General features: G+C 33.7%; 1 protein-coding gene across 50 annotated transcripts in view; it reads right to left on the minus strand.

The window, feature by feature from the left end:
- Positions 1–21,711, minus strand: part of LOC6033527 (glutamate-gated chloride channel) — a 272,801-nt gene that overhangs the window by 144,674 nt on the left and 106,416 nt on the right. For all 50 annotated transcript variants that reach the window (XM_038259413.1, XM_038259414.1, XM_038259432.1 and 47 more), the window contains one exon: positions 21,597–21,619. The gene's annotated coding sequence lies outside the window, so the exon portion shown is untranslated. The remainder of the gene's footprint in view (positions 1–21,596; positions 21,620–21,711) is intronic.

The raw sequence follows: 21,711 nt of genomic DNA on the forward strand, positions 1-21,711 counted from the left end.
TTTATCAATATTTTGATCCTCACTTTACGATTATAATTATATTATTTAGGAAATAATTTGTCCCAAATATTTTGTAATTAAAACAATTTCACACGTTTCAATGTGAGTGAAACAAGTAAATATCGTCAAAACTTTTATCAAACATTTTTAAAAATATCAAAAAAACGTTCAAGTCTGACTTAAGTAGAATTCTGTAATAGTTGCAAAAATAAAAGTTTGCTTTATTAATTTGCAAGTCATATTTACCCTTTTATGAACTGACCCTCAAACTTACATTGTACTTCTTTAGGGATTTGAACTCATTACAGTTAGATAACGAATCTGATTGACTATCAACTGATTCAGGCAGACAAAATGTGGAAATCTGAGAATCAAGTTTGCAGCAAATATTTTACAAAGCTTTCGTCGATCAACCCACCCCTCCACCATTAATAAAAAATTGGCTCGAAAGCCAGGAGCAAAAATATATTTTCAAAAAACTTAAAAAAATGAAATTTAAGTGCATTTAGCTGAAATTAATTAAATATGCATTCCTTTGCATTTACAATTATTTGAGCATGTTTGGGTTTATTAAAAATAATTTGAATTTTAGTAAATTTTCGATGAAATAAATAAATGTTCTCAACGATTTTTCATTAGCCACATTAACTTATAGATGAATTGTTCAACATGTAATGTCACCACCATTTTCGAAATATAAAAACAAAACTTATTTTTTTTTTTGAAAACACAAGTACATTCAGCTAAAAACTTTTTTTTTCAAATACCAGAAACAACAAAATCAACAATACCGATAGAAACCAGTTATTTTGTGGTTTCTATTATTTTGAATACACATTTTTTTTTAAATAACAGAAATGAATTCTTTTACATTAAAAAAAACGTAATTTATTTTTTTAACAACCTTGTTTGTAAATTTGGCCCGCAAGCTCATTTGAGCTTTAAATTTGGCCCGGCCTCCAAAAACTTTGAGCACCCCTGATCGACCAGAAAATTACTTCTCAAAAATACATAATTTCATACATTGACAAACCCATTTTGTATGACCAGCCCCCAACATATTATGGAGAAATCAATGATGTAAAATTGCTTCTTTTGTTATATAGAATGCATAGACAAAATTTCATTCAAATCAAAAAACGATTTTTTTTAAATTTGACAAATTTGCGTAATTGTAGAGAACTCTATTATCATACATTTTTAAATTGAAGAATGTATTTCTTTAAGAATAAATGCATATTCTAAAACTTATTTTTAAAGAATAAATGGAAAGATAAAATAATACTGAAATAGTTTTCAAATGATTCCTTAAAACTGGTATTAACATTTAAATAAAGTATAAATCAACTATGGGTTCCTGAAATCTGCCCAAACGTTTTTGATATACCAGAAAAAATCCATGATTTGAAAAGTACAGCTTATACTTTTAACCCTCTACAACTCACCCTAGTAACATTTTTAAACTTACTGGTTTTATCATGGTTCTGAAAACCCTCATACGGCCTAAATAGGTTTTTATGGCCTACTTAAAACCTAAAATGCTACTAGGGCAACCTCACCTCTAGGCAGGCTTTGATCTGAAAATTCGCCAAAAATCTTTTTTTTTTAACCAATATTTTGATCTTTAACCCTCTACGGACCAAAGTTTTGTTCAATTTTTTTTATTTTTCTCGTGTTTTGATGTCATTTTGTTTCATTTTTAGTATTTTAAATTGCATTTATCTTTTCTATGTTTTTTTCTGATAGTATTTGGCCTTTTGCCTATCTAGTTTTGTCATGTTTTTACAGCCACTTTTTCAATTTTTTGCTTGTTTTTCACATTTTCTGCTATAGAACGATACCATTATCATTTAAATTGTATATAAAATGTTTAGAGGCATAGTCTATAATATAGGAGAAATGTTATAAAGAAACACAACCAAAGTTGACCCCAGAAAAAATGTATTTTTTAAAAACATTGGGGTAATTCTCTACCAACTCACACGAAATCGGGTAAAGTTGCCCCGACCCCTCTTCGATTTGCGTGAAACTTTGTCCTAAGGGGTAACTTTTGTCCCTGATCACGAATCCGAGGTCCGTTTTTTGATATCTCGTGACGGAGGGGCGGTACGACCCCTTTCATTTTTGAACATGTGAAAAAAGAGGTGTTTTTCAATAATTTGCAGCCTGAAACGGTGATGAGATAGAAATTTGGTGTCAAAGGGACTTTTATGTAAAATTGGACGCCCGATTTGATGGCGTACTCAGAATTTCGAAAAAACGTATTTTTCATCGAAAAAAACACTAAAAAGTTTTAAAAATTCTCCCATTTTCCGTTACTCGACTGTAAAATTTTTTGGAACATGTCATTTCATGGGAAATTTAATGTACTTTTCAAATCTACATTGACCCAGAAGGGTCATTTTTTCATTTAGAACAAAAATTTTCATTTTAAAATTTCGTGTTTTTTCTAACTTTGCAGGGTTATTTTTTAGAGTGTAACAATGTTCTACAAAGTTTTAGAGCAGACAATTACAAAAATTTTGATATATAGACATTAGGGGTTTGCTTCCAAACATCACGAGTTATCGCGATTTTACGAAAAAAAAGTTTTGAAAAAGTTACTTTTTGCGTTTCTCTTTGTTTCGTCGTCCGTGTTTGTCGCGGGTGACCATGAACGGCCATGATCGATGACGGCCAACTTTTTCAAAACTTTTTTTCGTAAAATCGCGATAAGTCGTGATGTTTGGAAGCAAACCCCTAATGTCTATATATAAAATTTTTTGTAATTGTCTGCTCTACAATTTTGTAGAACATTGTTACACTCTAAAAAATAACCCTGCAAAGTTAGAAAAAACACGAAATTTTAAAATGAAAAATTTTGTTCTAATGAAAAATGACCCTTCTGGGTCAATGTAGATTCGAAAAGTACATTAAATTTCCCATAAAATGACATGTTCCAAAAATTTACAGTCGAGTAACGGAAAATGGGAGAATTTTTAAAACTTTTTAGTGTTTTTCGATGAAAATACGTTTTTCGAAATTCTGAGTACGCCATCAAATCGGGCGTCTAATTTTACATAAAAGTCCCTTTGACACCAAATTTCTATCTCATCACCGTTTCGGGCTGCAAATTATTGAAAAACACCTCTTTTTTCGCATGTTCAAAAATGGAAGGGGTCGTACCGCCCCTCCGTCACGAGATATCAAAAAACGGACCTCGGATTCGTGATCAGGGACAAAAGTTACTTCTTAGGACAAAGTTTCACGCAAATCGAAGAGGGGTCGGGGCAACTGCTGTGTGAGTTGGCGGAGAATTACCCATTGGCAAAGTCACATAAAACAAGTCAAACTTTCAAACAGTCAATTTTTTTTTTAATTTTAAGAGTTCTTCTTTTCAATGCTCTTTAAACATCAAAAATTGGTTGAAAATGTAGAGGGTTAAAAAGCATTGGAAAGAAGAACTCTTAAAATTTAAGAAAGTTTAACGTTTGACAATTTAACTTGGCCTATGTTCTTAAAAATGCATATTTTTTTTCTGGGGTCAATTTTTGCTGTGTTTCTTACTAACATTTTGCGGTAGAATAAAACTCTCTTCAAGTACGCTTCCAAACTCCTGAAGAGGTTTTGGAGAGAATTATATCCTGCCGCGGTCCAAAGTGCTATTCTGTATCTATTAAAATTTTAGCTACTTGGGAAGTTTTTTTTACAATTTAAATGATAATGTTATCGTTCTATAGTAGAAAATGTGAAAAACAAGCAAAAAATAGTGGCTGTAAAAACATGAAAAAGCTAGCTAGTTTTTCGTAGAACAAAAGTTGTTTCAAATGACCTCCTGAACAAGGGAGTAATACACATTTTCGAAATAAATAATTTGGGCAGTAGCGGGTTAAAACAAGGGTTAAAAGCATTAAGATTCTCAATCCAGTCTGCTAGGTACAAAGTAGAGTCCCCACTCCTGTTCACATTAGACAGTAGATCACATTGCTATGACGTCGAAAGCTTTCATAGTATCAGGAGACTCTAGTACCGTGACAGGCTGCTGGATTCGTTTCCAGAACATTTCATGCTTCCATGCCGGAAAATCCCATAAATCAAAGGATATACACCGGGCTGTCTGCGAAACTTCTTTTGTTGAACTTTTTATTGGTAGGAAAACAGATAATGCTTTTCTTTCTGAAAAAAAAACTGTTCAGAAATGTGCATGTCATGAAGGGATAATTCCAATGAGAAAATAAAAACTTCATTATTAAGCATTTCCAGGACATCTTCACCACTAACTCCAAAGCATTTTCACGCTCCATTTAGTTTGGACAACTTTTTCATTCAACCAAAAATAGAATTAAAAGTGTCTGCCCCCCAAAAAACACTCATGAGCCTGCCAGCCTGAAAGGAACCTCCACGAGAGACAGACAGAGAGAGTGAGGTGATTCACTTCATGAATTTTAACGTCCAATTACGTGATGACAAACTCTTTGTTTTTGGCGTAAATTGCCCCCGAGAGAGACCACCAGGACACATTTCGGAGCACTTCTTTTTGATTGTCTTTGTTGTTGTTGTCAAAGTTCGGATGAGTTGTGACGCCAGGACCGGAATGACGGGTGTGGTCCCGACTGACCCGGGTGGTGACAAGCCTTTGTCTCTGCTCACGTACCAGCGTTGGGTCTATAAAAAGAGCCCCTCACTGGAGCGACGCAGAAATGGGGGTTTGGCAATGAGTAACACGGTTTCCCACGGAGATATCTTGACCACAGACAAAAATAAATAAATTTTAAGGAAAAAATTGGAGTTACTGTAATATAAATGATACACATTAAATAAACATATGAGATATGATTACTGATATTAATCATGATTATTATTATATCCTTCTGCCCAAAAAAGTTTTAAATATTTAAGATCAAAACAATAACTTATTGTCAATACCTTAGATAAAGAAAAACCACCTGAACCCGCGACCACTCAATCTTCCAGAAGGTCAAAACAAACAAAACCCCTAACAAACCCTACACTTGACGAGATAGGCACTCAACCGGCACGTGTCCCACTTTCGATGTCTTAAAAATAAACGCCCCAAAATTGAATTAAATTCACTGCTCTAAATTGTCCATTTAGAACCATTCCTCTTCGGGGTTTTCTTGCTTCATTTTTTGTTTCACAACGACACTGAAGAACCATCAAAGATATTGCTTCCAACGAACTCCGACCAGCTGGGTCCCGGCCCATCCGCGTTCGTGTCCTTCCCAATCTTGGGCCAGGATGCTGTTGAAGGGCTGCTGCGACAAAAAAGAACGCGCCGTTCCGGCTCAAGTCATGGTCCATCGGCAGAAGGGAAAGACCGTTTGTTGACATTCTATTACACAACTTGATGGGTTTGGTCGTACACTTAAAGTTCTTAGAAATATTAAATTGGAAAATTATAGCATGTTTTACGAAATTTGGTGTTAACACACACCTATAAAAAAAAATATCAACTTTAATTTTTCCGTGCCACCGCTAAATTAAGAACCAGACAAAGGTCGGAGACGTCGTACATTGTCGCAGCCCAGAGGCGACACCTAGTTCCGAACGGACATCAAGACGTCCCCATCCACTAGACAAATAGCCAACGCGCCAATAGCCCCGAAGACATGTTGGCTAGGTTAAAGTCTACTGATGCCAGGGCGGAGACGATGCGAAGGGATATGAAGAGGATTCACTGTCGATGAGAGTGGTGGTACTAAACCCAAAAAAAAAAGAATCTTGAAAGAGACTTCACGAAAAAAAGGACCACGGCTCGAATGAATTACTGCTCTAGCAAATCGATGGCGGACAAAGACAATATTTTCTCAATGGAGCTTGAATGTGATTTGGGATTCGATACGGAAAAAAAGATAAGTCGAAGTGCCGGGTAGCCTTTTTGTGAGAAGAATGTGAAATGCTGTAGGGTAAATTTTTGAAACCATTTTTGTATTTTTTTTAGATGAAAAAACTAGTTTTTTTCGGAATTTTGGGTACACCATCAAATCTGGCGTCCAATTTTACATAAAAGTCCGTCTGAAACCAAATTTACAAATCATCACCATTTCAGGCTACAAATTATTGTCGTATTTTTCGCATTTTCAAGCATGGAAGGGGTAGTACCGCCACTCCGTCACGAGAAAACGAAAATGGAGCTCCGATTCGTGATCAGGGATCAAAATTACCCGATGAAACAAATTTTCAAGCAAATCGAAGAGGGGGTCGGGCAACCTTTTTCGATTTCGTGTAAGTTAGTAAAGAATGACCCATATACCGTAAAACGGGGTGACTTTGATAGGTTTGAGAATTTTCCGCAAAATGGAGAGAACAAATTAAATACGCTAGTTAACTATAATCAAGAAAATGTTGATGAATAGAATTATTTTATTATTCTCAAAGTATCATGATTTTCTCAATGAACATTATTTCGAATCGAAAATGGAATTTATTTTCGGATCCTTTGGAAGATTTTCCACTAGGAGGAGGTAAAATAAGATTGTAAATAATAAATATTATGTGTTTAAAAAAAAACATAACATTTATAGGCATTTCCAGTAGAACATATATCATAGAAAATGTGAAAACTTTTTATTCGTGCTACAAATTCAGTTTAAAATGCAATGTGAATCGATAATTTTATGAACAAAACTAGTTTTAACGAATTTCAGGCAAATTTTTGACTTCTAAACAATTTTACCTAAAATTTATATGTATTTTGTTAAAAATCTTATAAACGTGGTTAACTAAACATAAACATTGTTTTTTTTTTTTCTGAAAAACTATATTAGCAACCTTAGCAATGGTAAATTTGACGTAAAAACAAATGCGAACACCTTAAATCTTATTTCAACTAAAAAAAAAAAATGTTGATAGTCAACCCGGAATTCATAATAAGTATTATCAAATATAGCGCAGTAGCAGTTATTTTAGAAAGTTTTTTCTGCTCTCGCTTAACCGACTGAAACTGAATTTATTTCATCCAATTGATTATATTTGAATTTATTTGTAGTTGTAAGGATCTCCAAAACTCTGCATTCTGTTATTAGTTAAGCAAATTGTATTCTGATTAGTACAACAAATAAACATGAATTGAATTGAATTGAAAATATAGCGCATGGACTTTGTGTGGCCTATTCCAGTACCAAGGTTGTTTACGATAAAATTGGGTCCTAAAGTGAACTTTAAATTTGTGATATTATTGCTCATAACGAAAAAGCTTATTTTGCTAAGTACAATTACCCTTTGAACGACCGCAAAGGATTTAAAATGGATTTTTAATTGAATTTAAAAATGATAACTGTACGGTCCTTCTTGACAGAAAAAGTCACAAAATACCTTATTTTCGAAAGTACTCAAATTTTCAAAATTTGCAATATGGGTATGAAACGAAGTGAAATTTTGTATGATTTTTCACTTTAATAGAGTTTTTTTTGAAAAAATATATTTTTAAAATTTTAACAAATTACCGTATTTTTTTCGAAAATACTCAAATTTTTAAAATTTGCAATATGGGCAGGGTTACCAGGTCAAAATTTGAAAAATCTGGCAAAGTATCCTTCAAAAATCTGGAAAAATCTGGCAGACGAAAATCCAACAAGTTTGAATGGTGAAGGGGAGGGAGGAAATAAATAAATTCAAAAGTTTATAGAGTTCAGATAGTTTATCTGAATGTATGGCCTCAAAAATGTTAAATTTGCATTTTATTTAAAAAAATAAACATTCTATGTTCAATTATATTCGTTCATTTTATTCAAAAAAATGTTCAAAATGGGTAAATAGTGAAAAATCTGGCAAAATCTGTCAATATCTGGCACAGATAAGGGTGAATCTTTATTCTGGCAGACACTTGAAAAATCTGGCATTCCCAGATTTATCTGGCAACCTGGCAACCCTGAATATGGTATCAAACGAATCGATTTTTTGTTTACTTCTTTAACTTTATTAGAGTTTTTTTTAAACACGCTTTTTCTCTTTATTAAAGCGTTTGCTTGTTAACACTGGAACGCCCAACGCATGTCCAACTTACACGGACGCCTAAGCCTCCCAAAAAAGTTGGAACGGTAACTTCAACTCGCTGGTTCTCGGGCATAACTCAACCAATCAAGATGATTCTTTTTTCCAGTGATTTGTTAGAATGTCTAGATGATCCTAGAACTTTGAAGAACTTAATTTGATCAAATCTGTAATTTCTGCGACCAAAAACATCGTTCCACCTTTTTTCAAAACGACTGCCTCCGCGGAATTTTTGGCGATTTTTTTTTTACACGCGAAAAAAAAAAGTTGGAACGATGTTTTTGATCGCAAAAATTACAGATTTGATCATATTAAGTTCTGCAAAGTTCTAGGATCATCTAGACATTCTAACAAATCACTGGAAAGAAGAATCATCTTGATTGGTTAAGTTATGCCCGTGATTCAGCGAGTTGAAGTTACCGTTCCAACTTTTTTGGAGCCTAGGGCGTTGGAATGTTAAATACTTAAATTTTCACAAAATACTGCATTTTTTTGGAAAGTACTCAAATTTTCAAAATTTGCGTATGGGTATCAAATGACGCATTATATTGTATGAAGCATACACAATTTGAATGTATATATGAAGTATGCAAATTTTTGCTTCGTTTGATACCCATATTGCAAATTTTGAAAATTGTAGTATTTTCGAAAAATACGGTGACTTGTAAAAATTTTAGTATTTTCCAGAAAAAAACAACTCTTATTAAGTGAAAAATCATACAAAATTTCGCTTTTTTTTTATACTCATATTGCAATTTTTCAAACTTACTAAATTTTCAAAAAATATATTATTAATGAATGCACTGGTTAAATGAAAATATCGATTAACAACCTTGCCCAGTACATATTTTAAAAATTAGAATCTTGTGAAAAACCTTTACAGTTGGAAAATATTCCAAAAATAAATTAAAACCTATCAATGTCACCCCGGTTTACAGTACATTCTTGCTCCGATTTTCTATCTAAAAAAAAATCTTAATTATGATTTACCATGTAAAACTTAAGTTATGGCTTAAGGTGAAACGGGAAGGCTTCACCATCGGCGCCATCTTGAAATCACTACTCGATTTTTTCAAAGCAGTTTTAAGGCAGATGATAAACATATTGAAAGCAAGCAATCTGTCGAGTTCAGAAATTGATTTTAGTTGAACAAGAATTGTCTTAGGACTGTCGTCCTGTTTTGCTTAAATAATATTCAAACTTCATAATTGAAGGAAGAGAATAAGTGCATCAACCAAAACGGACCACTTTTCTTACAGTCTCCTTAAATATAGTTTAGGTAGTCTTTCTCCTCTTCTAGTATCAACAAAGTTAAAACAGTAAAAACAAAGAAAAAATGATAACAATCTATCGATACGCACTGTTTGACCCCCCGGATGAATCGAAACAGCCAACAGCATCACCAGCTCTGGCAGGGACACATGACGATGAAAGCTTTTCCGCCCCCCTTCCCCTTAGATATGAAGCCACCCACTCGAAGTCAAACTAATCCCATTTTTCCAACGAAGGATCCGTGCCGGTCCCCCCTCCGAAAGTTGCCAATTCCGGCTAATTGATATCAAAACAAAAGCGTTCTCAAGTTGCCGGAAAATTAGCTTTATAAATTGTGAATTGTTTGTGTTGCGTAATGGGGGAAGCTTTCGGAGCGCTGCGGGGGAGAGCGGGGAGGGGGCAAAAAGAAAGCTCATTTAATTTGTGGAAATCTTCTCGGGGAGTTTGTTTGTTGATTTTTTTTTCTCGATTCGTTCTGCTTGTCGCAGTAACGATGTCAGCAACAGTACGTGATTCGGTGTCCACTGCGGTAGAAACGGTATCGATTTTGGGCGCAGATTTTGGTCCAAGAACGAAATCATCTTTGTCGGTCATTGTTCCACCGTAGAGGAGGGAACTTTTGCTGGTGTCATTCGCAAAGACAACATAAGTCATTACTTTTTATGTGTGAACTCCCTGGAGATGAAATTTTCAAAGAACGTGTAAATTGTTGATTACAGGGAGGGCAATCATGGTCAAACGAGCACATTAAATAAAAGTAGAAAAGTTGATTTTTTATGGGTAAATTTATTACTCTTAAAGAATCGCTTTCTTTTTAATTTTTTGAAAATAATTCTTATCACTAACAATTACATTCAAATTTATATGAGGTATAAAGCAAGATATGGCTAATTTCATTTCTTCGTGAAATAAGTGTTGTTCGATAATACTAAGTTATCTTGAGAAAAAAATTATGCAAAAAGTTTTTTTTATTAAGTGTATTTTTCTGAAAAGTACAACATTGTCAATCAATCAGAAAATTATTTTCAGTTCCACTAATTCACTTGAAAAAGCTGATCCTTTCCGCACTCTGCCATATTTAAAACAACTCACTTATAATTCAATCGTTTTCTCCGACGTTAACTTCCCGCCCCACCAAAACGCTAGCTCCAATCATCATAAAACCCAAGAGTTGCCATTCAATCATTCTCGGCTCGGAAAACACTTCCCTTCTCTCCGAATTTCCACCCCGTCACCCCACTGATCCACCAGACCGAACGCTTTTGCCAAGTTCGGTTCTCCACCACTCCATAATTGCGACCCAGCGGGAAAGTGCGCGCAAGCCATTCTAATTACATCAGCCATGTATAATTCAATTTTATTGCTTCATTTAATACACCATCACAAGAGTGTTTCGTTTTTTTCTTTGGGTTGGGTAAGTCATCCAACAAGGCATGAATTATCCAGTTTTGCTTCTTGCTTTCGGGTTTTCCTTTTGGAGGTTCTTTAAAATGTCCTTAGCCGAAACGATTTAAGCTTTAACCGCAAACCATCTTTTTATGCGTGAAGTGGATCACATTTCATAATGTTGATTTGGAGCACAGTGAAAAATCATGAAAATTATTTACGTAGAAAACTTGTTATTAACTTCATTGAACAAACTAAAAAAAAATGCTTCAATAAGTCACTCAGTTTGCTATCCGTGCTTTCCAAAAGTTCAAACGCATACATGTTCGCAAATTAAACATCATAAATTTTGGAATTTACACCATTCTGGCGGATGATGTTGGAGGAATAAATCTTCCAATAGACGCGGGCACGCATGGCACAAATTCTCCAGATTAGTACCATAAATTCCAACCGTTCCAGCCTGCCAGACGGCGTCTGCCAAAAATTTGGCGTGATCGACGTTGGACGGTTTTGGAATATTGGAGCTGGGGTGGTCTGAGGAGGGACGATAAATAACGACGATGCCAATCGAAGGGAGTTGCTCAAGAAGTGGTGAGGCGTTGCAGATCTTTTGTTTGTTTTTTTTTTTTTGTTCTGAGAAGAGTTCCAATCGACTTGCTCGCCAAATAAATGCAATAATTTGGTTACAGGCTATGCTATATGGTACACGGAGAAAAATCATATGCAAAAATCGTGAACATGCGTTCTTGAAATTCAGAGCCACGAACAAACTGTTCGAATTCTATGGCACGTTTTTGAAAAACGTGCCATGCAATTTGAACACTTTGCTCGTTGTTCCGAATTTCATGAACGCTTGTTAACGATTTTGGGAACTGATTTTTCTCCGTGTAGATGTTCCTGTTTTGAGGATCAAGTTTATTTCGGCAACACTTCTTCTTCTTATCATCTACTCTCTCACTGACTCATTTTTTCCTAATCTAATCTAATACAGACGCAGCCAGTCCGATTAAAGTATGCTAGAGAGTGGTTCGATTCCACCACACGCACTTTTCTACACAGCAAATTTTGGATTATCATTTCAGCAAAATAAATAACTGAATGCGATTCAGTAATAATCACTTTTGCTGAAATTTGGCAACTAACGAAAACATTGCTGAGAAATCGGAAACAGTAAATCCGTCAAACTGAAATGCCACTTATGTCTTATTGTTTGGATGCTGCCAAGTGAAAATCGTCTTGCAAGTGTGTTAGTGCGTCTATCCCGGAATTTTTCCAAACCGCCCAATCACGACGCATTGTTCTTACAACTTTTTTTAACAAAAATATTTAACCGTTCTTGCAGACCGTTTTGGGATTGAGACTTGGTTATACAAATAGTTCAAGCAATATGTTTTTTATTTGGTATTCATTTAGAAAATTAACAAAATTTTACAGATCCGCAAAATTTCCATATTTTTTAAATTTCATAAATTTTAAAGATAGGTGTTTTCAATTCGAAATAAATTTTGTTTTTTTTTATCATTTTTCCTTATTTACCCGAATCTGAGACGCAAAAAGATACATGTAACGAATCGTGAATCGTTTGCACAATGTTTCGATAAGTTTGAACGATTTCGGTTAGAACAGGCACAGAACAACAAAATTAGTACACCGATCTCCAAACTTAATGCCGTAAAATATACTGTCCCTAATCAGATAGACTTTTCTCTCTATTTGCCCTAGTTGGAGATAGTGACTTATAAAGTGAGTTAGCTATGTTTTGTAGAAAACAACAAATTCATTAATTTTCTAAAATTTAACATAAACTTACTGGATTTTTTTTTGCTTCAAACAATTTTTTAATTTTTTGTTTTTAAGACATTATAAAACATTGTTTTTTCAGGCTTTTCCAGTCATTTAAAAAAATTAAAAGAAATCGAAATGTTATTGGAAACATACTCAATGTGAATCACATTGGATATAGAATTGTAGCTGATTTTAAATACAAAGCACAACAAAGTACATTAAATTTCTAAGTTAAAATGCATAACAAAAATTCTAAAATGCAAAGACATCTGAGCAGTTCTCTAGGATTTCGGTCATTCGATTTTTTTTGTATTTTTTTATCCGGCTGAAACTTTTTTGGTGCCTTCGGTATGCCCAAAGAAGCCATTTTGCATCATTAGTTTGTCCATATAATTTTCCATACAAATTTGGCAGCTGTCCATACAAAAATGATATGTAAAAATTCAAAAATCTGTATCTTTTGAAGGAATTTTTTGATCGATTTGGTGTCTTCGACAAAGTTGTAGGTATGGATACGGACTACACTGGAAAAAAATAATACACGGTAAAAAAAATTTGGTGATTTTTTTATTTAACTTTTTATCACTAAAACTTGATTTGCAAAAAAACACTATTTTTAATTTTTTTTTATTTTTTGATATGTTTTAGAGGACATAAAATGCCAACTTTTCAGAAATTTCCAGGTTGTGCAAAAAATCATTGACCGAGTTATGAATTATTTAATCAATACTGATTCTTTAAAAAAATCGAAATTTTGGACGCAAAAATTTTTCAACTTCATTTTTTGATGTAAAATTGAATTTGCAATCAAAAAGTACTATAGTGAAATTTTGATAAAGTGCATCGTTTTCAAGTTATGGCAATTTTTATGTAACTTTTTTCAAAATAGTCGCAGTTTTTCATTTTTTTAAATTAGTGCACATGTTTGCCCACTTTTGAAAAAAATATTTTTGAAAAGCTGAGAAAATTCTCTATATTTTGCTTCTTTGGACTTTGTTGATACGACCTTTAGTTGCTGAGATATTGCAATGCAAAGGTTTAAAAACAGGAAAATTGATGTTTTCTAAGTCTCACCCAAACAGCCCACCATTTTTCAATGTCGATATCTCAGCAACTAATGGTCCGATTTTCAATGTCAACATATGAAACATTTGTGAAATTTTCCGATCCTTTCGAAAACAATATTTTTAAAATTTTCAAATCAAGACTAACATTTTAAAAGAGCGTAATATTGAATGTTTGGCCTTTTTGAAAAGTTAGTCTTGATTTGAAATTTTTAAAAATATTGTTTTCGAAAAGATCGGAAAATTTCACAAATGTTTCATATGTTGACATTGAAAATCGGACCATTGGTTGCTGAGATATCGACATTGAAAAATGGTGGGCTGTTTGGGTGAGACTTAGAAAACATCAATTTTCCTGTTTTTAAACCTTTGCATTGCAATATCTCAGCAACTAAAGGTCGTATCAACAAAGTCCAAAGAAGCAAAATATAGAGAATTTTCTCAGCTTTTCAAAAATATTTTTTTCAAAAGTGGGCAAACATGTGCACTAATTTAAAAAAATGAAAAACTGCGACTATTTTGAAAAAAGTTACATAAAAATTGCTATAACTTGAAAACGATGCACTTTATCAAAATTTCACTAAAGTACTTTTTGATTGCAAATTCAATTTTACATCAAAAAATGAAGTTGAAAAATTTTACGACCAAAATTTCGATTTTTGAAAAATCAGTATTGATTAAAAATTCATAACTCGGTCAATGATTTTTGCACAACCTGGAAATTTCTGAAAAGTTGGCATTTTATGTCCTCTAAAACATATCAAAAATAAAAAATTAAAAATAGTGTTTTTCGTAAATCAAGTTTTAGTGATAAAAGTTAAATTAAAAATCACCAAATTTTTTACCGTGTATTATTTTTTCCAGTGTAGTCCGTATCCATACCTACAACTTTGCCGAAGACACCAAATCGATCAAAATTCCTTCAAAAGATACAGATTTTTGAATTTTCACATATCATTTTTGTATGGACAGCTGCCAAATTTGTATGGAAAATTATATGGACAAACTAATGATGCAAAATGGCTTCTTTGGGCATACCGAAGGCACCAAAAAAGTTTCAGCCGGATTAAAAAATACAAAAATTAAAATCAAAGAAAAAAGACCGATTCCGTGGAGAACTGCTCATCTGCTGTCCTTACTCAAATTGTCTCAAAACAAAAAATATTTTTTCCGTTTTCAAGGAAATTAAAACCCGGAAAAATTGGACGCCCTATCCTCGATGCTAGCCAGTTGTTATTTTTAAGTTTGGGGGATTTCCCAAACCACCAACTTTATTCCAAACGAAAAGCTATAACAAGGCAATTCACAACATAACCGGGATTGGAAAAATAGATGATAAAAATAATATTTTTATGGTATTTTTTAACTTCAAATGTGATTACAGAAATATAGCATTAGAGTATTGGAAACATATTAAATGGCAAGAAATATCAAATCTTGACAACAAAACTACCAGCAACGAATGCAGTATCTTTATTAAATGTTCTTCTCAATCTTACGCAAAAAATTCTGAATTTTCAGAAAAATAATTTGACATTGCTTTTGCTGAAATTTCAGTTGTTTTTACAACCATTTTACAGAAATTTCAGTAATTTTCAAAGTGACAAATCACAATTAAATGAGAATCCAGTAACATCTAAATTACTGTATCTTCTACTGAAATTTTAATGGATTAAAATTTAGTTAAAATTTCAGCGAAAAAAAATGATAAGAAAGTCAGTATTAATAATTGCAGCACATCCCAAACTACCCTAAAATGAATTAATGCGGCCAGCCCTACTACGTTGTTTTTACCTTTTTACCGCAGAAAGGATTCTGTGAACGAATCACAGAATCAACAAGGGAATAAGGATGCGTGGACATACCATACCAAACACTCCAGTTTGTAGTTTTATACAGCAATTCCCCCCGGAACTAGAGAAGAAATGCTAAAGTTTATTTGGTTTCTTCGGCTAAGTTGTAGGTTGATTATAATTGTCTTAAAAATATACTTATTTTTCGTTGTTTTGTTTTTTTGTTTGTTTTTATTTTTCCCATGTTATTTTGAGCAACTTTTGTTTTACGAAAAACCTTACTTCTCTTATTTTCTGTTTTTCTTGTTTCATTTTTTGTATTTTAATTTGCATTTATCATCTTTAGTTTATGTTTGTTTTTGGTAATATTTGGCCTATTCTACCACTTCCTATTATTACATTTTGCCTATCTTATTTTTTCATGTATTTACAGTCATTTTTTCAACTTTTTGCTTGTTTTTTCACATTTTCTGTTATAAAATGGCACCATTATCATTAAAATTGTAGAAAAATGAGTAGAGACATAGTCTGGGACTCTACAAAAACACTTAAGAGATAGGAAATGTTAGTAACAAACACAGCCAAAGTTGACCTCTAACCTGACATTTAAAAAAAAACATCATATAAAATAAGTAAAACTTCCAACCCAAACATTTTCTAAACCTTTAAGAGTTCTTCTTTGCGATGCTTTTTAAAGATCCAAAATGTGTAGAAACATTGATTTTTGGCGATTTTTAAAACCGAAGCCCGTCTAGAGGTGGGGTTGGGTTGTAGAGGGTTAAAGTTTTATTCAATTATGAGATTTTTTATATGTCTCTTGTGACAAAAAAAACATGTTTTGTGTTACATTTTATAACAGTGCAAATTTAAGCTTTTTCTATTTGTTGCTGTTACTTTCAAATAATTTTATGTTGATTTTCATCGACATGTCAGACTGCAAATTACTGAAAATTACGTATTTTTTCAAATTCAAATTCAAATTCGGTTTTATTGGTGAATAATCAAGATACAATAAGTTCTTTTGAGGTACAAAACAGAGTTTTGGAGTTCCTTTCAGCTGTGTGTTACATCATAATCCATTTTGGAACAGTTATTGCTTGTAACTAAAGGTGTTACCAAGAGTAAGAAAAATTAGGAAAAAAAAACTTACTAAACTTGCTAGGAAAAGGGTATAGAAATAGAGAAAGCTTTAAACTAGATCACAGTTTTTTATCCTTTATAGATGTGCTTAATCATTAATTCCCCGAGGGCTAGAAATTGCTCCGCCTTGTTACGGCAGCTCCGAAACCGCGTCATCATCTCCCCCGCGAGAGCATATTTTTTCGAATGATCAAAAATGAAAGAAGTCGTTCCGCCCAACCGTCACAAGATAACGAAAAACGGACCTCGTATTCGTGATCACTGACTGATCAGGGACTAAAATTACCCCTTATATAAAAGTTTCACACAAATCGAAAAGAGCTCTGAGCAACTTTTTCCGATTTAATGTAAGTTTTCACAGAATGATCAAAACGCCATAATTTCAAGCTTCATACTGCTCTTTGAACTCAACCTCATCTCCAGAACCACCATTACCGTAATGAGCTCCAGGTTCAAAGGTTCGCCCAAGACGGGGTTTTTCGGCGCTGGTATCGTTTATCATTTTAAATGCATACACGTCACATTAAAATGCGAGCTCATAAATATGCAAAAAAAAACCGCTGGCAAAGTACTGTGGTGGTGACAGCTCCGTAATGGAGCGAAGCATGAAAATTGAGCAAAATGTTGCTCGAAGGAAAAAGGCCCGAATTTTTAACGGGCAGGGGTTCTCTTTATCTACGTTTGATAAAGTACACAGCAAATAAAGTAGTAATCCAGCTGCGTGTAAAAGGCCTGGGTGTAATATAAATTTTGCATTACTTTATGAAAATCTGTGTAATATTACACCCTGAAATATGTAGCCCATCAGTATGGGAAACCTACTTGACCGAAATGACAAGCTCATATATGCGTTCATCCTTTCCATTCTTCATCGTTCTGATGGCCGAGCGGGCTAAAGCGCCAGTCCTTACTGTTGGTGTTTGGTTTGAATCTCGTCGGTTGCATTTTTTTTGTGTTTTCAAAAATTGTACATGCAGCGTGTGTGTCTTTCTTGACGAGGGTGATGTGCATGCTTTTGCATGCGATTTTACCATCGTATTTTTTGCTGTGTAGTGAGAACCGCCACCGCAATAATAATGCGAAAAGTACAAGCTTTCAAAAAAAAAAAAGAGTAATTTTCCGGAAGAAGTTGAAATATTTGTCTAAGGAATCAGCGTTACACATTAGACGCGTTCCCGAAATGGGAAGACATTATACTCGTATGTGTTTGTTGGAAGCGGGGTTTTCGAGAATGAAATTATGACCGCCCATCAACCACGTGACTTTCTCACTCCCAACGGGCGGGGTGGTAATGGGCCCCGTTTGATGGCACTTTATGGCGGGGACGTGATTTCTGACGTATCCACAACCGCACCACCACCAAAAGAAGTGTATCATCATCACGGGGCCCGAGCTTTTTGGCAAGTCAAATGACTGCTAAATGGCCATGGTTTGAGGGGGTGGGGTTGACTGTTTACCACACTACACAACACCACACACAGTTGAAAATTGGTTTTATTGGTTTCTTGCTATCTCCTTGTGGAGAACAAAGAAAAAGTCTGCCATTAAGAGATCACGTAAACCATTAGAGAGATTGATGCTGATCTGATTCAAAGTATGAACGATTTTTAGGAAAAAAGGTCAAATTTTGTAAATTTCCAACTCATTGCTTTTGAAAGTTGCATGCTCATTTGGAAAAATCTTCATTCAAAAAACACGATTTCTGATTTAGTTCTGTCCAGTTGGTACATCAATTGATCTTAAAGCACCCTACCAAAACACCCCTAAATTTTCTAGATAGGCATGAGTCGTTAAGGAAGATTTATATTCACAGTAAAAAATGTATAGAAATTCGAATACTGTTATATTAGAATGTCAAAATTTATCATTTTTATGTCATTTCAAAGATATTTTGAAAACGCCTTTCGAGGACTTTTTTTTACTTTATCATTAGCATAGTTTTGAAGATATTTTATTCCATGTCATATTGTACTCGCCCCGAAATAACACTTAGGTTTAAAGAAATTTTACATTATTGGTTCCACAAGCTGAACATTGTTCCTTGGAATATTTGAGACTTCTGGGCAAAATATAAGCAAAATTGGTCAAAATTGTCACACTTTAGCTTGAAGGTTTGTTTTTTAGGAAAATTGGAAAAAATGCATGAGAATTTTTTTCGAGCTTGTCAGCATGTGACTCTATTTTAACCCTCTAACGCCCATGGTTACTCCAGAGCACCACTAATTTTTGTATTCAAAAATAAATTTCTCTGCAACCATGCATTTTTCCAACCATAATAATTTTATATAGAATGTTAACTTATAACCAGCTAAATTTCATCCAATTTGGTCGATCTAGTTACAAGTAATGTTGAAAAACGTAAAAATGTCGATTTTGCTCTGGGCGGGAAGGGATTAATTCCAAGGTAACTTTACAATAGGACCTTGGGCGTTTTCAAGCAAAGTTACGTCCTTTTGAAAAAATATCTTAGAATTATATTATTTTCAAAAGTTAGATTCTCAATTTATTGCTGTAAATTTTTTTCGCAGAGTATATTAATTATATAATAAAATCAAGCCTACAATTTCGAAACAATTACAAACTCTTTGATTGGACACATAAACAAAAAACAGAAAAAATCATAATTATTTTTTCTACAATGAAAACCGAACCAATAGTTATTTTTGCGAAATTGTCAAATGAAAAATGTGGGCATTCTTAATGAAACTGCAAAAAAAATAATATTTTTTTTTATAAATTTTAAAACAAAGTTAACTGTATCTCAACAACCAGCAGTCCTATCAACAAAGTGTTAAAAGAAAAATTGTAGAAAAAAAATGCATAACTCTTGAAAAAATTATGGTGCCTTAAACAGTTTTTACGAAAATATCCTGTTTCTTTTATTTGATTTTCCATGTCTTAATATATATGTTTTCGAAAAGTTCAGATTTTCTTAATTTGTCTAATAAATATTGCAGGTTTGACATCTAGATCCTAAAATACAGTCACAAAAATGCGAAACGACCCAAAAATATTTCGACTCAAAAACCTTGAATTAACAAATGCTGAACTTTCCTTAAATTCTTAATGTTAACTTTTATTGTAAAATTTCAAATCTTTTTGGTAATACATTCAAGAATTTCATTTCAAATTAAAAATTATCAGAAAAAAATATTTAATTTTATAATTTGGATTTCGAGTGAGTATCGTTATTTTTTTTTCTCGAAATTTCTTAATAATAAAAACAATTCAATTAACATCGAAAATCTTTCAACGTAGATTTGTTCTTAGATAGTTTACCAACAGTTTCCCAAAATATGGTGGATTTTGATGAACACTACCTTAAATGCCAATTGTTTGAAAATTGACCCAATCTCACCCCTTAGAGGGGGTAACATTGGGTCAAATGAAACTAAAATGATACTCAAATAAAACGATATGGTAAAAACAAGTCATTTAATAGTGTTTCTTTTTCCAGGGAATCGTATTGACATGCTACAATGTTTGAAGTGGAGATTTTCAAACATTTGGGCAGTTTTCGAGCAATTCCAACAAAAATATTAGAATAATGATTTTTCGAGAGGTCTTTTTGGCCAAAAGCGTACCTCAACTATAGATAGCTGCCAAAATAATAGGATTTGTTCTAGGAACGAGATTTTTTCAGCGAAGTCATCTTAAGATGTCCCCTACACAACCCCTTTAACAGAATTCAGTTTCATTGAGAATAACCTCAGAAATGGTATAATCCGTAAAAAATCACTTTGACCCAATCTCACCCCCCCGACCCAATGTCACCCCCACTGACTGTATATGTAAAGACGAATTTCACATTTTTCATTTTTGTAGAAATCATGCTGAATTTCTACAGATAATTAGTTTCACCGATACAGAAGTGCAGAATATTGAAAAAAATGTTTTTTTGTGGGAGTATCAAATACTTAGAAACGGATTTGTTAAGTAAAAAAACAAGCAAGTTAAGAGAAAATTTGGCTTCAACTGATATTCCATTAAACCATTTGAACAAATTTAAGTTCTTTGCACAAATATCATGTACCTAGATTGGGAAATCTGTGTAAATTCAAATTAATCAAATTAAGTTTATGATGTTTGTTATGGATTTTTGAATTAGTTCGTTAAATTATTACATTATGTTTCATTATTGTAATTTTCGTCGATATACGATGGCAAAGGCAGTGCAAATTCCATCATCTCTTGATAAAATAATCAAAAATTACTGCAGTACAAGTAGCATCAAAATAAAGAATCAAAGATTCGACCTGAAAAAAAAATCATTAACCAATACTTCATCCGTACGCTAGAAAGTTTCCTCTGAAATTTTCAACCCTTAATTTCAGCCATTAGTGACGACCCCTTCCCAAATGATGGTCATGCTCATCGCTCCAAGGAAGAGAAGGTGCAGAAAAAATGCTTTCAAACTTTTGCTAAACATCCACCCACACATCGGCAGCAAAATAGAAGGAAAAGTCCTCCCCCAAGAAGGCAAAGCCTTCAAAGAAGAAAAAGCTTCACTTTTCATATTTCCACAACCAAAGGAGGAAAAAAATTGAAGAAAAAAAAGAACCCCGGTGGTGGTTACGTGATGCCACAACTTTCGACCGGAGGTGTCGGATTGGAAAGTTTTGGCTGACACGGAGGGAAATGGTTGCGGATAAGATGAAAGCTTGAGTTGAAGCAGCGAACGAAAAAGTGATATTTTGAGTTTTGACAAGATGGGGTTTTCCTGGTGCGGAGACGATAAAGTTTCCGGCTGATTTTTGTGACGAAAATGCCAACGTTTGGGGAAATTAAACATCAAGGCGGGTGAAGCCATAAAGTAGCCGAATTGGCTTGTGATGTATTAAGGGGTTGGTTGCGGACCCCAAACGAGCTACTGAAGGAGGAGGCAAAGAAGGAAAAACTTTTAATATGTTGGAAAAATTACGACCCAATGCTAAGGGACCGGCGGTGAGGGCCCATTCGAAATATTTCAAAATGGCCATGATGTGTTGCGCGATTCCTCGGGGGAGACATTTGCAAAAGTTTGTACGTCGTCGACACCGGTGATGATTTCGCCGAAGCTCAAATGTTATATCTTTCGGTAGCAGCAAACACACACACCTTTTTTGGGGTGGTCCCTAATGGAGGCAATCATTTTGGCACGGTTGGTGTGGGGGAAACTAACCTTGTGCACACAATGTCTGCAATCTGGAAAAAAGGAAAAGAACATGTTTTAGGTTTTTTAACATCTATTTAAAGTTAAATTCTGAGGTTTTGGGTAATACAAAGCTCGTTAAAAA

The sequence above is a fragment of the Culex quinquefasciatus genome, chromosome 3 (genome assembly GCF_015732765.1).
Source record: "Culex quinquefasciatus strain JHB chromosome 3, VPISU_Cqui_1.0_pri_paternal, whole genome shotgun sequence".
Classification (NCBI taxonomy): Eukaryota; Metazoa; Arthropoda; class Insecta; order Diptera; family Culicidae; genus Culex; species Culex quinquefasciatus.